This window comes from Macaca fascicularis, chromosome 3 (genome assembly GCF_037993035.2).
Source record: "Macaca fascicularis isolate 582-1 chromosome 3, T2T-MFA8v1.1".
Lineage (NCBI taxonomy): Eukaryota > Metazoa > Chordata > Mammalia > Primates > Cercopithecidae > Macaca > Macaca fascicularis.
The window spans coordinates 156,587,718-156,607,711 of NC_088377.1; positions in this window are offsets into that span (position 1 = coordinate 156,587,718).

Sequence of the window (19,994 nt, forward strand, 5' to 3'; positions counted from 1 at the left end):
GCTCCCATTCTCCTTAACTTAAGCCGCTTATGTTCTCATAATAAAGCCACATGTTTTCTTATTATAACATAACCGTACTATATAATTTATATTTTATTACTTTTGTTTGTTTACTTATTGTATGTTTCTGTTCACAAGGATGTAAACTCCATGAACACATAGATCTTTGATTGTTTTATTCACTGATCTATGCCAAATGTTTGGAACAACGCCTGGCACATAGTAGATGTTTGATAAATATTGTTTTTTTCTGAATGAATAAATACATTTTAGCCAAATATGCTGACTCTGCTTGTTTGGTTATATTCATGTGTGTGTGTGCATGTATGTGCAGAAAAAGAAAGAAATTAGTTAATACCAAATCTATAAAATGGGAAAAATAATGCTTACCTTATAGTGTTGTTATGAAACTCAACTAATATATGTGAAGTGTCTACCATAAAATGTGGAGCATAATAAGCATTCAGTAAATGGCATTTTGTTTTACTTAACATCTGGTTGCGTATTGTTGGAGGTCGGCTCTTTAATGTGCGAATTAAGGTGTTTTATTTCCTTCATATATCAATTATAGTCTATTTATTTACTTCTAGGTAAAATCCTTTGATGGACATTTAAGCTGTGCCAACTTTTGACACTAAAAATATTTACATTCTATTGTTTCAGTTATTTTTTCATATGTTTGCTTGCTCTTTTCCTTTATAGCAATTAATTTGAAATTACAAATTTATTAAACCATGAATTTCTTTAATGTTTGTTTTCATACTACACTATAATTTCAGTGAAGGCAGGTACTCATTTGAATTACTCTTTTATATTTGGAACTTGGCACAGTGTGCTTGTCACATAGTAGGTAATATATATGAAATTAACAAAGACCTGAAAATAAATAGAAATGATAAAGCAAAAATGAAAGGAAGCCATCGTGAAATTTGAAAACAGAGAAAATTGTTGAAAATTATTTTTATGGGATGACAATATGATCAACTCCTCTCTCTCTCTATCTATACACATATACACACACACACACAAACATACACACACCAGATAGTTTGACGTATATGTATATATCTGTGTGTGTATATATGTGTGTGTGTGTATATATATGTGTGTATATATATATACAATAGTTTTCCACTAAATTGTGGACTTCCTTGTTTTAAGCCAAACTCTTGTCACTAAGTTTGTCTGACATAAAAAGACTCAAACTCAATGTAGTTGATTGGAGTGCTAGCAGTGTTTTCTATACTGTAAATCACTACCTGATTATCAAGTATACTGATGGTGATTAGCTATTTAATGATAAAGAAATTGGTCATAATAATAGGCACAAAAAATTAAGATTTATAGGCACCAAAAAAGACCTTTTCTGTGTGTGGGGAAAATACCCTGGATTTTTCCATATTTTCTGCAATAAATAAGTCCTTTTGGCAGTTTTGGTAAATGAGTATGACAGTGAGCATGGGTAAGATGTTCTATACTTTTTCTAATGAAAAATTGGGCTGAGGATTCCAATACTGCTGTTTCTCGGCTGGACAGCGTTTGTTAGTGTATGCTACAATTTTACCAAGAAATAAAGGGAGTTTGGGAATGAGAGAAATTTTGATGCTTCAGCATTTATATAATTTTTATTTTATTGGTTTTTAAAATGGAAATACAATGCAAATTATATGGAGAGTAAAACTGATAAGAATTAGAAGGAAAAAAATTAACTCATAATTCAAAAAATTGGAAATAAGGAAAAAGAGTCCAACAAACTACTAGAGTAAAAGTTAAAAAAATTGCTGCTAAATTCTACATAATCTAATTGTCACGAAGAAGTCACTAGAATGTTATTTCCATGCCTAGGAGACATCGTGTTTTCATCACTGAATTCTTAACACCTAGAGCAGAATGAAAAAGGAGTCAGTCAGGAAGTTGGCTAGAGAACTAGTCTTTTAAGTATGTCAAAACATTATCGTGGCATCAGATATCTCTGGAAACATAACAAGATGGAGAAAATGGTGTTTCCTTATTTTCTCTTACGAAAAATATTCTATGAAGCAGAAAGAAATATTTTGTTTTAGACGAAAAATATTCTATGAAGCAGAAAGAAATATTTTGTTTTAGCTTGGAGGGTGTAATAAAATCCAGCGGCTTCTCAGGTAGTAGATGTAGTTCTCTGAGGGGCTTTGGTTTTGCCGAATACTGTGTGGATTTTTAAGCCCAAACTGATTTACCTGGACTAAGAGGAGGTACTGAGCTTTGCATTAGTCTAACCATCCAGAGCAGTGGCCCCTTTCCCGTTTTCACAATGAAATTCTTAGCCTCTATCCTAAGTGCATGAAAAAGAAATATTTAGAGACTATCACTTTTAAAGGATACCCTATTGATCATGCCTTGCTCTAGGATCCCACTGTTTTCATAGTTCTTTTGTCCCTACAACACCTAAACATTGTGACATTCTTTTCTGTTATAGTTGTCGTCACAATGGAATGACTGAGAAAGATTTCAAGTCTCTGGGGAAAAAAATCAGATGTAAAGGAGGTTGGGAGAAAATACGTTTGTGAAAGGCTTGATTTGATGACTTCATGGCTTCATATGGACATAGATTATGTGGGAGAAATGCTGACACCTCTGGAATGCTTAGAACACAGCTAGTGAAATTTTGACAACAAGTGTCCATAAATATGTATTTTACAAGTAGGTTTTGTGAATGCGTTTGATAAACACATACGATGGTAAGGTCAACAAAGTATGACTCAAAAAGTATTTATGGAGCAGAGTGTTATGATGTGTTGTATCAGGTTTCTGATTTATATGGAGTAGCTAGAAATGAATTTACATGATAAAATAGAGCATTTACTACCCATAAAGGATATAAAATACTAACCCAATTTGTACTGCAGAAGTTTATGTGACTTTTATTACAGGTACTTTGGTTGTTTCTATCTGCTTGAGAGTTACTTCTTAGGGTTTTTGCAATATTCATTTTAAACGTTAATACTCCAAGATTAGATTAAAATCTAAGTATCTGGTAAATAACATATATTGTGAAAGATTACGTTGTGAATGAGAACATCTTCTAACAGAGAAATAGCTATGAAATCTTTTTATGATCTATCATCCAAATAGTGCTATTAGAATGAGAGCTTTTAAAGATGTCTAATTTCTCAAACACTTTCCAAGTAATTTCATCTTTTACATTATATAACCATGTGTTCTGAAAGTGCTTTGAATAATAGAATCTCTTGGTCTGAGATTAATAACCACATCTGTTTGTTTACTTATGTGTTTAATAATAATAATGTCATATTTTTATAGCAATTTTAATGTGCTTTCACATCTATTATGACATTCTGAGCTTACAATAGTCATACAAATAAATCATCTTTTAGTTAGGATCACTTCATATTGACAGTTTTTATATAAACATTGAATCAAAAGTCTGGGTTCAAATCCAGTCTTTGCTTTCTGCCTATACATGAGACTTACGAGAGTTGCTAACATTTAATAAACATATACAATTGTCAACTATTATGGTTTACATACTTCATTATTTAATGACCCCTGGCATTGGCACCTTTATAATTTCTTTTTTATAGGTTACAACACTGAGGTTAAAGGAGAATAAGTAATTTGCCCAAGGTTACACAGCTTGTAAATGACAGAGCTGGTAATAGAATCCTTGCCTGCCTGAACCCAAAGCCTAACTTTAATTGCAACTAGACTGCACTTCTTTAAACCATGGAGACTAGGGACATGGACACGGCTTCCATAGAAGAATGCTTTGCTGTCAATGATCCTGCCTACCTGAAATGTAAATTGTGGACTTTATGGAGCCACATTGGTAGCCTAACACTAAGTTTATATTTTATAGCCGTCACTTACCTTTGCATGAAGATTTGCCACAGGATTTGTCACTGTTGCCATTCGAACACTTCCCAATCAAATAGAAAACAGTCCTAAAATGAAAATGTTGATCAAAACACTTTCCAGTTTCTCAGTCTTGATGTTACTGGTTTTTTCATCCTGGATGTTGTATTTTGTTCTATTGAGAGAAGTCAGATTCAGAAGCATTTTCTCAAAGTGTGATGAAACAGAGGAGTTCTAGAGCTAACCAAGTAGGGCAGCTCAAGGAAGCACAACATGAAGGAGACATTCAAAGAGGATGAGTGAAGAGCTGCGAAGGGCCATGAAGACAGAGCCAACTGTCAGTGTGAATGGAAAACAATAAAAATACCAAGAATGGAGGAAGGCTGTGGAGGAAGGGCATAGATTAGCAATTAGATCTAAGATAGTAGATGACACCAGCACATGCATTTGGTTGCAGTGTGGGAGAAAACCCCTGAGCTTAGGATACTTAGCATTTTATAATGATAGGCATGCCAGCCTTTGCTCTGAAGGGAGACATTATGTTTATTTTTCTGGACAATAATCATTCCTGGAGGGAGATACCATCTCTGTCTTCCAAGGCTCTTTGATAAACAAACATCCTTCAAAGAACAAAGGCAACCAGTGCCTTTACTTCCAGGATAAGCAGATGCTTGTGGGACTGACAAAGATTTGTGTTCCATTAATATCCACCCTTGTTTCTCTACTGTCTTGGCGTCTGGCAAGTTTTTCCCAAGGTGAATACACTCCATTGTCAACTCCAGTGGTGTCATTAATCCCTTCAGCTAAACTCAAGGACAAGTTCTATATTACCTATTCTATGTGGATAACTTCCGTCCAGGGATAACAGCCCACAGGATGTAAAACAGTCATTCCTCCTGAAAGCATCCCTGGGTAGTCTCACTTTAAAGAGATTCCTACAGTTATCTGAGGTTCTCTTGATCCACTGGTGGTAGTTCTTTAAACACTTGGAGGTCTCTTGTGAATACCTCTAAAGTATATGTCACTGTGTTTTCAGGGGGGAAATAAATTCATGACTGGCTTTTATATAAGAAGTCCATTCCTGAAAGTGTCATAGTGCTGTGGAGATAATGCTATTTAAAATTATTGGGCCTCCCAAGTGGGACCTACACCAGTTGGAGGGTACAGATTGATGGAGCCTCCAGGCCAGCTGGTCAGTATTAGTTTTCCCAACTTAGTTCAAATGGTTGAGACTAGTCTTTGTGTTTGGAGGGGGAGCCAGTCTAACTTGTTCTGTTTGTCTTGTCATCTGCCTGGTGACATTTGTCTGCTCCATGCAATGATTAAGCTGTGACAAATGGTAAATGCAAATTGATAAATGGGGGTGTTGAAAGATGATTTGTATGTGAGGTGCAGAAGCTAGGACTCTGTACTCTTTCTGATGAACTTCTCTCTATGAGGGGACAATGTTCAAATCATGGTAGGAGCAGTCTGGTAGGAATGACAGATGCAGAAAGTCAGTTTAATATAAGGCTCTTGCAACAGTTTGGGAGATGTGCATCAGGGTGTTTTCATTTAGGAGGATCCGCCAGAGTGGCTCTGACAAACAGCATGTCTCAATGTCCCTACCACTCCCCTAAGATTTTTATTCATTCCCCATCCAAGTGCTAAGGTTGTTGCTCTCCCTTCACTGGCACAAAATCAGCATTTCCCATTCAGGTAGCAATTATGACATTTGTTTTTCAGTCATCTTCTATTTGCATCCAGATCTTTCATTTGGAAGTATCAAATACTATACAACAGTGCAGTTTTATAAAACTCATAGAGACACATTACATTGCCCACTTTTGCCAAGGTGGGCTACCATAGCACACTTGGCTTAGAGTATACTTATGCAAATATTCATTATTCTCATAATCTAGGACTATATACATATATCCAACAAGAGAATCCCAGTGGCTGACCATAATTAAGTTTGAATCCCCTAGGGCCCCTTTTAACCATGCTGATGTTCAGAGAGTACAGAAACCAGTCCTGCCTGAGGTAACAGTTAGGGGAAAGAAAGATACGCCATGTTCATGAATGGGCAGAGCAAAATGCCAATTTTGCCAAATAAATCTATATAGCTCCCCAACCTCTTTGACCTGTGTGTTACACATAGAGCAGGTGAGAGGAACAGGTCTCTTTTTGGAGATAATTGTCTTCAATGACCTAACTACCTTACTAACATTGTGGACCAGGAGGAGGTAAGGAAGGTAGAGTCAGAAATATTTTTGGCTTAATTTTTGAGGAAATGTTTCCAGTGCTCAATATTATCAGATGCCTGTGGATGTATGGTAGGACTATCAAATTTCTAGACTATATGGAGTCCAGCATGGAGTGGCTTTTCCAGTAAGAGTTGAAACATTGTCATAATGGAAATTTTTTGAAAAGCCAAATATGTGACACAATAACTTGCATCAAGGACCATAATGTTATAGCCAGAAAATGTCAAGGACCATAATGTTATAGCCAGAGTAGACATGACAAGTATATCAACACTCTAACCTGTGTTCCAGTGGTGAGACATGGCCAACAACCCCAAGAAGGTAGTCAAAAGTCTGATGTAGTTAATCTGCTAGGAGTGAGATGGAGCAATACCCCTTTCAATGTGTCCTTTCTGACTGTGAGATAAATAAGTCAATTTTTGGCAGCAGCCACAAGTCTGGCATGTGGTAGGCAACACAGAGTCCTTTAGTTTGTGGTTGGCTTTCAATTGTAGATGTGTTTCCATTAAGATAAGGGGTTCAGGCAGCAATCACAGCAATCTGAGTGGTTCAGGCTGTATCAGCTACTTGACTCCAGTTGGTCTCATCAAAAGCTGACACTTACTAAGGCACATACATGAGTCACCAAGACAGTTTAATCCAAAGCCATGGTTGGTTTCCACAGTTTGCAATTCTGAAGAGCGGTGTCTTTAATCTGCTAGTCTGCAGTTTTCCAAGCGGCAGACCAAATATCTAGCCCATTGGCAACAACCCAGGAGTTGTAAAAAATATACCAAGATTCATCAAGCAAAGTACTGGCCAGAGCTTTGAGCTCTGCCCATTCAGCAGAATGACTAAATCTATTCTGGTTCTACTGTAGATGGTTCTGGGTTGGGCAGCCACAGCAGCCCAGTGGACAACATCATAATTCAGTTTAGACAAACTATCAGTGAACCAGACCTAGACATTTAGGGTGATCTCTGTGAATTCAGAACACCATTGAGTCAGCAGCTCTGTTTCAAATGTGTCGGAGTGGGGAAAAAGTTTTTCCCAAAGGGAAGGCTGCCTCTGTTTCATATAAAGCTGAGATACCATGGCTCTGTTCTTGGCTATTTCATTTCCATTTGACAAGGAAGGCCTGTTAGGTCCTTTCTGTCTTTTATTATTGAAGGCAAGTTATTGGGTCAAGTCATTGAGCCCAAGTTTGACCTATCAGGTCAAAGAGTTGCAAGGCCTTCTTGGATCAAGTGGTCCATGTAGGTAAGAACCTAGCACTAAGCATTATATGGTTTTCAACAGGATGTACTTGCTAGTCATGTCAAGAAAGTGATATAGGTGAAGGTTGCCACCCTTTGCCAGACGCTCCCATTGGCTAAATCATTAGCCACAGAAACTTTAAGCTCAAAAGGATGAGGAGATTTTTGGGGCTCCAAAGATACCAGCACTTCTCTACACGTAGCTCTTCCTAATTAGAAGAATCTCCACCGGCACTTTTGGGATGGAGAAGTACCAGCATATAACATATCAATTTCTACTGTGCATTCAGATGTTAAAAAAACATTGAATTGGCCCAAATGGCCCCACCCACAGTGTCACATTAGCTTTCTTTCACCTCCATGAGCCCTATCTAAACTCCCTTAGCTCATGAGACGTGAAGAAAAGGGACGGCCATGAGAAACTTTCTCCCATTGTCTGGTATTTTCCAAACGCGTTGTCTACCTTTATTCTTCTGTACTATTGTTCATGAAATTCCCTCTGCCTGATATATCCTTCTCATCTCTCTCTGTCAATATTTGTCTCTTTTAGAGCCCAGCTCAACTGCTGTATTCTCTGTAAAGCATTTGCTAACCACACCCGCTGGGCTGCACGTATGTGCTTTTCCTTGAGGGTTCTCATTGCCTATTTCTGTTATGGTAAGCATCCCACTGTGCTACCACTGTTTGTTCACATGTCTCTTTATGCAGCTAGCCTGTGATGTTCTCAGGGCATGGGCCCTCTTTTGCTCATCTTTCTGTCTTGGTGTCTGGTGCCATGCTTGTTTACTGAACACTCACTTTTATGAGCATGGAGAAATAAGCTAGCTCCTATTGGAGTAGCATCTTATTTACCTTCCATTACTTTTTGACATTTAATAAGTCTTACTTCTGTCCTGTTATTAAAGTTAAATATATTTCCTTTCAAAGTTGAATATAATCAAATAATAGTGCTAGGAAAACAGTTATGGTTTATAGATTAGATTGTTGATATGATATGGAAAGTTAACAACGATTCAAGTTATTTGACCTAAAATCATATCTATTGCAAACTTCATTTGGCTACAAGAAGGTCTGATGGACAAATTACTAGCTATAATACTTTATAAGATAGAGCATTAACCATATTATAAGCAGCAAATATTAGTGGTTAGCCGAAACAGATATCAGGCCAGACTGAGTTTGTTTCCTATTTCTATTAACTACTGACTGTAGTTAAGCTATCTAACTTTTTTCTGTCTAGTTTTTCCTCTGTATCATAAAAACAGCTATTTCAGAATATCACTGGAAGAAATTAAATATGATAATGCTTGTAAAGGGTATAGAATAATTCCCAATAACAATACATGCCCAATAAACGACAAAGCAAGGGATTCATTTAGGATGGGACTCCTTGAAAAATGGGTAAAAATTACATAACATTTGTATTAATGGACACTAATGACTTTTGTATATTTGTATTTGTATATTTTGTATATAATAATACAAAAATTTTGTATTATGTTTTGTTGTATATTTGATCTTCTGATTCTAAAACACAACTGTGGACAAGCAATGAAGGTATCGATATCTTAACAATGAGGCAACAAGGTCTCAGAGATAGTGACCTATTGATTGTCACACAACTTGCCAAGGACTGAGTCAAGACATTTAGCTAGAATGTTTGTCATTATCTGATATCTATGGCACATGAGCATTAAATCTTCATCTGTTCATGTTTCAAACAGAATAAAGCTCAGAATCTGCTCAAGGTAGGTACATTACCTACAGACAATTTATAAGATGTTAAGATGAAATGAATTATCAACAACTATCTCAATATGTATAAAAATTTCAACCAGATTTTTAGCTCAGCTTAAAATATACAACAAATTACAAATAACTGTGGTAAAATTCATAAACCAAATCCTTTTTGGAAATGGGAAGATTGTACATTGTGAATGCAAAAATGATTTTTAAAAAATCAGCATCGTCTTAGCAGGGGGGTTGTAATATTTTACTAACTTTACTTGGGGTGTGTCTCAGTCTACTTTCCATCTCTCTTTATTTGCAGTTGGTCATCTTCTCCAGTGTTCTGTGCTGTCGTTGTTTCTCCTAACGTCGCTGCTGCTTCTCTTGGGAAAGATTCAGTCTGTGTTGCTTTGCATGTTTCAGAGGCTTATAGACTTCCTTTAACTGTAACTGAATATTTGCTTATTATTACTAGGGTTTACTGTACTTTCTGCAAATGCCTATCCCCTCATGAATCACTATTTTCTAGTGGAATTTGTTTTCACATTAAAATATGTTTTTCTGCTTTCTTCCCAAACAGGATCGCATGGTAGATACTTGTCCTTCGCATGTTTAACTACTTTGGTTCTCTCATGGCCACATACCAACTTGGTATTTGCATAGGCTCCAGTGGCCAACGCAGCCTTCTTTTACTGTTTCTACTGCATGGGAGAGACTTGCATCCACCCTTCCCTCAGGAAATCCTCTATTTTGAGCTGGAAAAAAACGCTGCTGAGCAGAACCACCAGAGTCAATTCTTTTCAGGAAATAGCAAAACTGTGCCCGTTGGCTACTTCCTTAAACTAAACAAGACTATACATCAAAATTTGTGGCAATATACCTAATTTCTTCTGTTTTCAACTCTTCACCATACATTACTTGTGGTTTAAAATAAACATGCAAACACAAATACATTCATTTTTAAGAATTTTTGTTAAAGGTGAGACAGAACAAAATGAGAGATTTGTCATAAATAAAACATCTTGTTAGGGTGATGTGGTAGCTCTGAGTTAGAAGATGCCATAAATATTAATATTTGTTATTGACATAAATATTCAACATGTTTTTGTTCAACAGTAGGCATGTATTTGTGAAATATAGTGATGGCCACTTTAGTCTTTAAAGTAGGGAAGGGAGGTAACTTGATGGCTTCTCTACAGTCCCCTTCAACCATTCCCCATTATATTAAGAGTAGGGAAAAGGAGAATTGCGTAACTTGAGAAGGGAGCCTGGAATGTTTGCATCTTCTCAGAGTACAGTAATTAAGATCAACAAAGTAGGTTTATTTTATTTGGCCTTTACAGGATCCTTTTCAAAAATTTGGGCTTATCTTCAAAGGATTGTTTTAATAGCTGAAAAGTTCAAACTCTCACACCTTAAACAAATAAAACATGGAAGTGACTGTTTGCTACAAAAATGATTTTAGGGAAAACTAATCTAACTAAAAATTGGCACTGAGTGCAGAAAGTTCCATCATCTCGAGCAAAGCATGCAGAGAGCCTGGGTGGCGTAGAGCAGGAAAGGGTGGAACTCTGACAACAGCTACAGAAAATTCAGTAGTCTCCATTATCTGTGGTTTTGCTTTCTGCAGTTTCAGTAACCTGTGATCAAAAGTGGTCTGAAAATAGGTGAGCATAGTGCAATAAGATATTTTGAGAGCGAGACCGTATTCACATAACTTTTACTACAGTATATTGTTACAATTGCTCTATTTTATTATTAGTTATTGTTAATCTATTACTGTGACTAATTTGTAAAATAAGCTTTATCATAGGTATGTGTGTATAGGAAATAAACAGACTGTATATAGGGTTTGGTATTATCTAGGGCTTCTGGCATCCATTGGGGGCAGTTGGAAAGTATCTCCCAAGGATAAGGAGAGAATACTGTATCTTTTCCTTATCTTCACAAGTGGTGGGCCAATATCTGATACACTACTTTCTTCAAGCATGCTCCTGAGGTTTCCCTGTTTGAGAACCTGGCATTCCACTAATTCCCTTTCCCATAACCACACTCTGAATACACTTGATTAGGGTCAGCTTTTCCCAACCTACCTCCCTCCTTCTCTCCCTCCCTCCTTTCTTTTCCTTCCTTCCTTCCTTCCTTCCTTCCTTCCTTCCTTCCTTCCTTCCTTCCTTCCTTCCTTCCTTCCTTCCTTGCTTCCTTCCTTCCTTCTCTTCCTCTCTTTCTTATTTGTCAATATCACATCCTTATCATCTCAAACACCAAATTATGTGCCATTAGAATAAAGGAACTGTTAGGACAATGACGCCCTACTTCACAGTACTTCTTTGTACAATGTTGCTTTGCATGATATTTCTGAATGACAGGAGATTCATTAGAAAAACAACTTAAACATGTACTTTTTTATGGGCAGGATGAGAAATCATCTAGTGTCACTAGTCATATCTTCTTTTCCAGCGGTAGTACATAAGCCCAGGAACAATGGTTTTCCATTTATCATAATATTGCCAGAACAATTGTCCTAGTGATTGTGTAGATAGCTTCAAGGAGATTCACTAGCTGCGTAACTGATCCGTGTCAGGGTATTGCCTATGATTCTCCCTTTTTGCCACTTCACACTTGATGACTTTTACCATGGAGACTGATTCTTAGTGTTGACAACACTGAGGTCAACAGCAGCCAGCTTCCTTGTCCCTGGGTGTTCACAGTGCAAAATCTGAATTTGGGTCCTTTCTTGAAAGTCTAGCACCATGGGCACATGAGTCCTACATGACCACAAAGGATGGAGCTGAGCCATAGTGCTCCTTTAGATAGGACATTTGCTCATCCATTCAAAGGAGGCCAGCCAGGCATGTTCATTCACTTGTCCTGACTAGCCCCTGTAGGCATTCAAGTTTGACACAACTGAAAGACAAGATCATCTCATGTTAGTAATAATGTTATTAAAAATTTCATGAAGAATAACAGACATAAAGCATGCATACATTAGTGTACACCTCACTGAATTTTTACAAACCAAACACACCCGTGTAATCAGCATCAATATTAAGAAATAAAATGTTATGAGCATCTCCGATGTTCTTGTGTGTCCTTCCAGTGACTACTCAGCCCCAACAACAGTATCCTGATGTCTCACTGGCCCCGGTTTTGACTGCATTTCTGAAATGTTTACTAACTCTTTAAGTATATGCTGCTTCATTTGATCCTTACAACAACACTGGGAGATTGGTAGGGCCAGGTAGTCAATCAGGTAAACAGTATCACTTTATTCAATACCATCTTTCGCTGCTTTCATTTGGGCAAGGTATTTTGTGGATAACCTAAATAAAATCCACCTGAAAGTCTAATTTACCGAAGTAACTAAATTGGAGACATTATGTGACAAATAAAACCCAACCCACTGAAAACTCTCCAGCAGTGGGAGACTCAACTGTTGCTAAATTTCTCTTTCCCCCTAGCTTTTATTCATGTTGCTTGTTTGAAGGGCTATTATTATTAGAAGTGAAGAATCCAATTGTTAGAACATTTGCTCTGGCTTTATGCTTGACTCTCAAAAGTCGGTATATTAGTGAGATATTGCAATGACCGTGAAAATACATAAAGCATTGTTTTTATGCTTAGCATGAGACATGTAATACTTCCATTTGAGGAATTTATTTTGAAGGAAATGGCTCATTAGACCAGAAAATGCCTATTTTGTTTTCATTTCATATTTTTTAAAGATGTCTGTGCATGTTTGCATAGCAGGAAGAGTTAAAGACCCAGTGTAGCAGGATTTCAGCTGTTTTTTCTTCCCTTTCAAAAACAAAAATAGAAAGGGAAATTTATGTATAATATACCATAATTTACTCAAATTTAATGAATGCATACAATTTTTCATCTTCAAGTATTAATTATAGAGGAATTTACTGTAATTTATGATGCATTAGAAGATTAGTTTTTGAAGAGACCTTAGCCAAAGCCAATGGCAACTCTAGCTCTCATTTATAATAATGGAGTAACTGCATTGAAACTTGACTTGTTCATTCTAATCATATAATTGGAAAATACCATTTAACATACCCCCAAATATAATGAACTCATTAAAAGGCTTTTTATTTGTTATTTTACAATGGTTTAAAATAATTACAATGTTTTAAACAAAATTTCAGCCACTATTTTTCTTAGTCCTTTATAGTCTAACAAATAGTAGTGGAGTTGTTTCTTAAATTATGCCACTGTATATATCCAAAGAACCTGGAAATATGTTGAATTTTAGTGCTCTTCTGTTTAAAAACTTTGCAAACTTGGGGTATTTTGTCTCAAGAATTAACAGATTTTAAAATTTTTATTTCAAAGTTTTTGGGCTGCAAGTGGTTTTTGGTTACACAGAGAAGTTTTTAGTGGTGATGTCTGAGATTTTGGTGCACCTGTCACCTGAGCAGTGTACACTGTACCCAGTATGTAGTATTTTATCCCTCACTACCCTCCCCCTTCCCCAACTCCCCAAAATTCATTATATCATTCTTATACCTTTGCGTCCTCATAGCTTTGCTCCCAGTTACAAGTGAGAACATACAATATTTGGTTTTCCATTTCTGAGTTACTTCACTTAGAATAATGGCCCATTTTTCTCTTTTACATAAAAGAAAACCAAGTTTTCTCAAGGTTGGTATAAAGAAGTAGAACCAGTTATTCAATAGCAGCGGGTGGATTTTATGGTCTTCTTTTGGGGATTTTTTTCCATATTTACCCCTATTATATTCCTAACTCTAACCCTTATCCTAATTTTGTCCTGAGAAGAGGGTGTAGTATTGTTCTGGGTATTCCACTCTGACCCAGCTGTGAACATGTAATCTTTACCTTTACAACCTGCAGTGCAGTTGAAATCCGGCAGTCAGACAGAACTTTATTAAAGGATAACAAAGTGGAAATAAATTTTTTTAAATAGCATAAACTAGACTATTTGGCTTCTGGGGAAGAACATAATTTCAGCTTGTATTTTCCGACAAGGATACCACAGCTCTTTAGTAGCTCCCTATATGCCTGTCCTTAAATGACAGAAGACATATTTGACCACCGCTTCGTGGAAACACCTTTACAAACAACTAGAACTCTCCAAGTCAACAGAATAATCTAGAGGCAGAAACAAAGTTGCCTGTTTTTGCTTTCACATTTCTTGTCTAAAGACTTTTTCTTGGTGATTGATTGACAGAGGACCCCTCAGGAGAGAACTCACCTTCCATAGAAACAGGCTCATGACTTGCAGCCTCCACAGGAGAACCATTTAATAACCTCATCCCAAAGCTCATAAGCATACACATTGCACACATATGTAGAAGAGTTTTGTATTTTTGACCCTTGTGAGAAATCCTTTTATTTCTATATCATAGTGAGATACCCATATTTCTTGCTATCTGCTGGCAGAAAAAGGAGGGATTTTGTCATAGTGAGGAGAGAAAATTGTTTTTTTCCAGCCTTCAAGACAGATCAACTAAAAATGTTGACAAATGTTTGTATAGCTATGAAACATAGTCATCTTTGGTCCCTTCCAAGCCATGGGACTTGACACGTTGTACCAACTTTCCCCTTTTCTGGGGCTCTGATGAACATGCTTCCTGTATTATGCCCCATTAGAGATGGGGATTTTTCTGTGATCAGGTTTTAACCAGCTTTGGAGGGGGTGCAGGGTAAGCTCTGTTTTCTTAGATAAAGATAGTATTAATTCATCTTTTAACTGAAGTTTATAGACATCAAACTTAACCAGATTAAGGAAGAAGGAATTGCTTTATGTAGCCAGGAAAGATACTAAGATAGTTGTTCTTTCAAAGACTGATATGGTTAGGCTTTGTGTCCCCACCCAAATCTCATCTTGAATTGTAATCCCCGTAATTCCCACATGTCAAGGGACAGGGCAGGTGGAGGTAATTGAATCATGGGGGCGGTTCCCCCATGCTGTTCCTGTGATAATGAGTGAGTTCTCACAAGATCTGGTGGTTTTATAAGGGGCTCTGCCCCCTTTACTCAGCACTCTTTTTTCCTGCTGCCTTGTGAAGAAGGTGCCTTGCTTCCCCTTCTCATTGTCCTTCCCCTTCTGCCGTGATTCTAAGTTTCCTGAGGCCTCTCCAGTCATGCTGAACTGTGAGTCAATTAAACCTCTTTCCTTTATAAATTGCACATTCTCGGGTATTTCCTTATAACAACAGGAAAACGGACTAATGCAAAGACAAATATTCAATAAGGACTGGAACCAGGAATCCAGTACTACCTGATCTAACCTTGTTCTGTTCATCTCCCATCTCTGCAGCTCTCTGCTTGGTTGCACTCTCTATATAGCCTATCTCAGCTCTCCTGTTAAAAAGGAGTTTATTTGTCTCAGTTTTCATTTACTTATTCTAGGACAGTACTGTCAGTTTTGCTTGTCATGGCCTACGTCTTGGAACAATCACTGCTGAGGGTTAGTTCCAAATACATGGGAGAAGGTCTGGACCAGAAAAAGAAGAGACAGGTTGAGGAATTTTGCTGGCTGACAAAAAAGAGAGAAAATCTTTAATAGCTTTTCAGAAAGCAAAACCAAAATTCACTGCAATAGAAACTAAATATTTGTTCCCCTGAAGATTGATTCCCTTTCGTCTTTGCCCCCAATACTTTAACTTCACAAATTGATTAATTGCTTAAAATAGCTAGCTTGGCAACACAATAGGAGCAAAACAAATGAATAAAAATGGACATAGACTGGCTATTTCTATCAGGGAGAAATGGAGGAAATCATTTATTTTGACCATCTTAATAATTGCTATAGAAAGTAACACAATAGGGTAATACTGAGTTAGGATTGAGTTAGAAGGTGGCCTGAATACAGAGAATAATCATGCTGTGATCCAGCTCAGCTGTGTTGTGGAGCGTAGTCTACTTTGGGGCAAGGAATCTTCAGGTGTTGTCGTTTTATGCATTTAATCTGGGTGAAAAGGACCTCCAGGTGGTATACTTTTATGCATTTAATCTGGGGAAAAGGGATCCACAGCTGGTATACTTTTCCATCAGGTGCAAGCATTTGGGAATGTAGGAGGGAACCTTCCCCTCGAAATTTGTTACTGATAATCAAAGGAAACAGATATACTTCTGGATTCTTTTGTGATATCCCTAGAGAGCTGTCGCTATTGACATATACTATTTTTATTAAACCTCAACATATTGAGGCCACTGATTATTTCTTTTGTGAGAAGTAATGCCCACTAATTTCAAACATTACTTTAGAGAGGAAACAGACCAATTTATGTAAAATAATTCACAGAAAGTCAATTAGCTGACAACTTTTTGCTGAAAGCCAATTTGCCAAATGACCAATTTGCCTAAAGCTAATTTGCTAAAAACAATTTACTGAATGACTTATTCTCCAAATTATTGAGGATTAAAAATAATTTTTGGTTTCACCACTGTTCCCACTTTCTGCCAGTACCGTTTGTAGCCACTGTTGCCCAGATGGGGTGTTTGTCTCTAGGGGTAAAACAGCTACAGACTGTGCCAAGACCTGTTCCAAGGCATTTGTTTGATGGTCCAGGGTTTATGTTTTCAATTTTAGAGAAAAGGAAACTGAGGCTTACAAAATTTAATTAACTTGCTTATTTAAGTCAGTTATGAGTCTAGACTATTAAGTACAGAGGTTTCTCTGGCTCCACAGCATCTGCTGCTCTCAGCCACTGTGTCAGGCGTTGCTTGATCATCTGTAGGGTGTTTCATACTGTGACCATATTGAAGAATTAGCTAAGGAAAAATAAGTCCTTAAAAACCAAAAGCTTTAATGAAAAGAAATGAGATAAATCAGAAAACATAAAACCAGTGTATTATCTAACACTCTATGAGGGAATGGGATATTTGGATTGGTTAAATATTCTGCTTAAAATAATTACATATATTATACATTCATAGAGATATCGAAACATGATAACATAAAAATACACAGTTCTACACCTTTATATGAAAGAATGAAACTTTAGTATTTATTTTAGGTTGATTTGGAAGACTGCTGAGCTTGGAGTCATTATTTGGATCAAGAGGAAGTCAGATTCAGAGTTTTCTTTCAGCCAAGGTCCAAAGCATAGTTAAATTATTGAGAGGAGAAAGTTATCAATTCATTTGAGAAATTTTATCAGCTGTCAAACAAAATTATTACTAATAAAACTTTTGGGAATAACTCCCAGAAGCTGGGGTGGCAAGGGTACCATTACTTTGAATTAGCCCATTGTCAAAATGGCATCTTCTAGTGGTTGGAAGCGGTTATTGTCTTTTTTCACAGAATAAGAGCCTAACGTACAGTTCAATGACCTCAGACAACAGTGAAACTGAGGCCGAGGTGATACAGATCTGATGGACTGAGGCATCCTTGAGCCTAAGAAAACTTGTGTCATTTTTCAGCAGTAACCACAGTAGAAAAAAAAGTCTATTTACATCCTTAGATTTAATGCCTGTTCTTTTGCAAGGGAGGATATTTTCTGGCTAAGTGTTTACTAGCTCTTTAAGAAAAAGAGAATTTTAGAAACTATCTTCTGGAATTTAAGTGGGAAACAGGACTTCTGCACTATATATTGTACTGCATATATTGCACTCTGTGATACCTTTGAATGAATTAGAAAATGAAACACCTTTGAGGGATATGTACATTTTGGCCAGTGAAATCTGGGCTGCACTCAGCTCCCCTGTTGTCTTGGCCAACAGTCTTTGTATAGAGCACTGTCCTGTACATGTTTTTGAGTACTGCTCAACCATGTTTTTCCTTTCCTATGCCAAAATTGTGACCAATAAAATTACCACATTAATTACAATCTAGTTTCTAGAAGACCTCTCCTCCAAGTCAATTGTATATGCTTGCCAAATATTTTATAATATTAAGTTCTAATTGCTTTCGAATTGCTGATTGCCTATTCTTTCTTGGTTATTCATATTTATTTTAAATTAATTTATTTTATAGTATATTGATGTAAAAATGACCTGTGATCACTATGCTTACGAAGTACAGAAAGTCAGAAAATATAATCAGAAAAATGTAATACCAATATATTATCTAACACTCTGTGAGGGGATGAGATATTTGGATTCAACCACACTAATTACAATCTAGTTACAATCTAAAAGAAAAAAGAAAGGTATCTCCCAGCCTGCATTCTCATCTTCTAGAAACAGCTACTGCAGGACTAGGCACTAGGGGCTAAATAATCTGCCGAAGTTCTAATCATCGGTAAGCAAGGGAGACAGGATGGGGTTGGCCCTTTAACTTAGGGACCTGCTTTCTAAAACACTATACTCTACTTCTTCTTAAGCATTTTCAATCTGTCCATTTTTTCCTTTGGATTTTTCTCAGTTATTGCCACAGAAAAATTTCATCTCTCTTTTCTTCTCTCTCCCTTTTGCTAGTTGGGAATCCCATATGATCCCGGTCAAGTCAAGTGAGTACAAGAATAGAGCTAATGATATGTCTTCATTAAATAAAATTAAAGTTTTACCTTTTGTAGTGAAATTAGACAATATAGGGAAGCAATGACATCAACCCTTAAAATATCTTGAATCCTTTTCAGAATCTATAATGACATCTTCTACTGTCTCTTCCTCTTATAATTAAAAATTTAATTTAATTTACCTTAAGCACCAATGTTCAAGGGAAATTTCTTATTAAATTTTATTGTACTTCTTATTTTCCAAATGTATAGCAACTTTTACCTCACTTTATATGAATGAATTTGGATATTGCTGCAAACTTCTTTCTTAAGCTCAAATATTTCTTTGGAGTTTATGTGCATAAAGTACGGGATAGAGTAATAAAGGCAGCTTTATGTCTATGTAGTTGATTGATTTGTGGAAGTTTATTGCATTGCAGTCAGCATTATAAGCATTACTGGACTATATTGCACTTAAATGCTTTCTCTGTGTGGGCTCTTTTATGTCTTTATGTATTTAATTTTATTTATTGCATTTCAGCTTTCTACTCCATGGCATGTCTATTTACAATACAGACTGTTGGCTTATTTTAATATAAATTTAATACATTTAATAAAATTTTGTTATATATTTGGACATTGGGTGTGAAAAACTTTTGTAGTGACAAACACTATTTCTGTTTTTGTCAAAAAAAAGATAGTTTTGACAGTGACATAACCCCTATTTTACAGGGGTTTATTTATGATGGGCATTTAATACATTTTAGCTTTCCTATAGCAGAATTGAGAAAGGTGGGACCCAAGAAATCCTGATCTTGGAAGAGCTGTGACCTCTCTGTAAAGAAAGAATGTGCTCTATGAACTAATATAGCTTACCACTCTACGTTTACAATACAGCAGGGAATATGAGAAAATATAATAACAACTATAGTGCTTTAAGATTAAATTTGAGCTTAGCTTTAATTAAAATTTACAGTATTTAAGTCCTGGAATTTTCTTAAAGCCACTCATTTGTTTCCATAGATTTCACTTTTTTCTTTTATACACAGTATTTTTTGTGTTTATGCATTTTAACTCATATAAATGGCATGATACTTTAGATCTTTTATTTTCTTTTTTCTTTTACTTAAACTATGTTTTTAAGATCTTTCCATCTTTATTTGTATTTCTAGTTCATTCCTTCTAAGCAAGGCATAATATTTTATGGTATGCATTTGCCATACTTAACGTGTTTTTAGGCAACTATGTGAGTGATTCTTTCTGGAAATACTCTGGAGATGAATTACTAGGTCATCGGTTGCACCACTCAGTATTTAGTTGATTTTTACTAAATACTGCCAGATTATTCTCCAGAATGACTGTGCTAGTTTCATTTCTACATTTTGGCTAACTCTTGGTATTACTCAGCTGCTAATTTTTGTGACTCTGACGGATGTAAAGGGGTATTTTAATTTGAACTTTTTTCTAGTAATTAGTCAAGTTGAGCAATTCTTCATATTTGTTCAGCTATTTGCATTCCA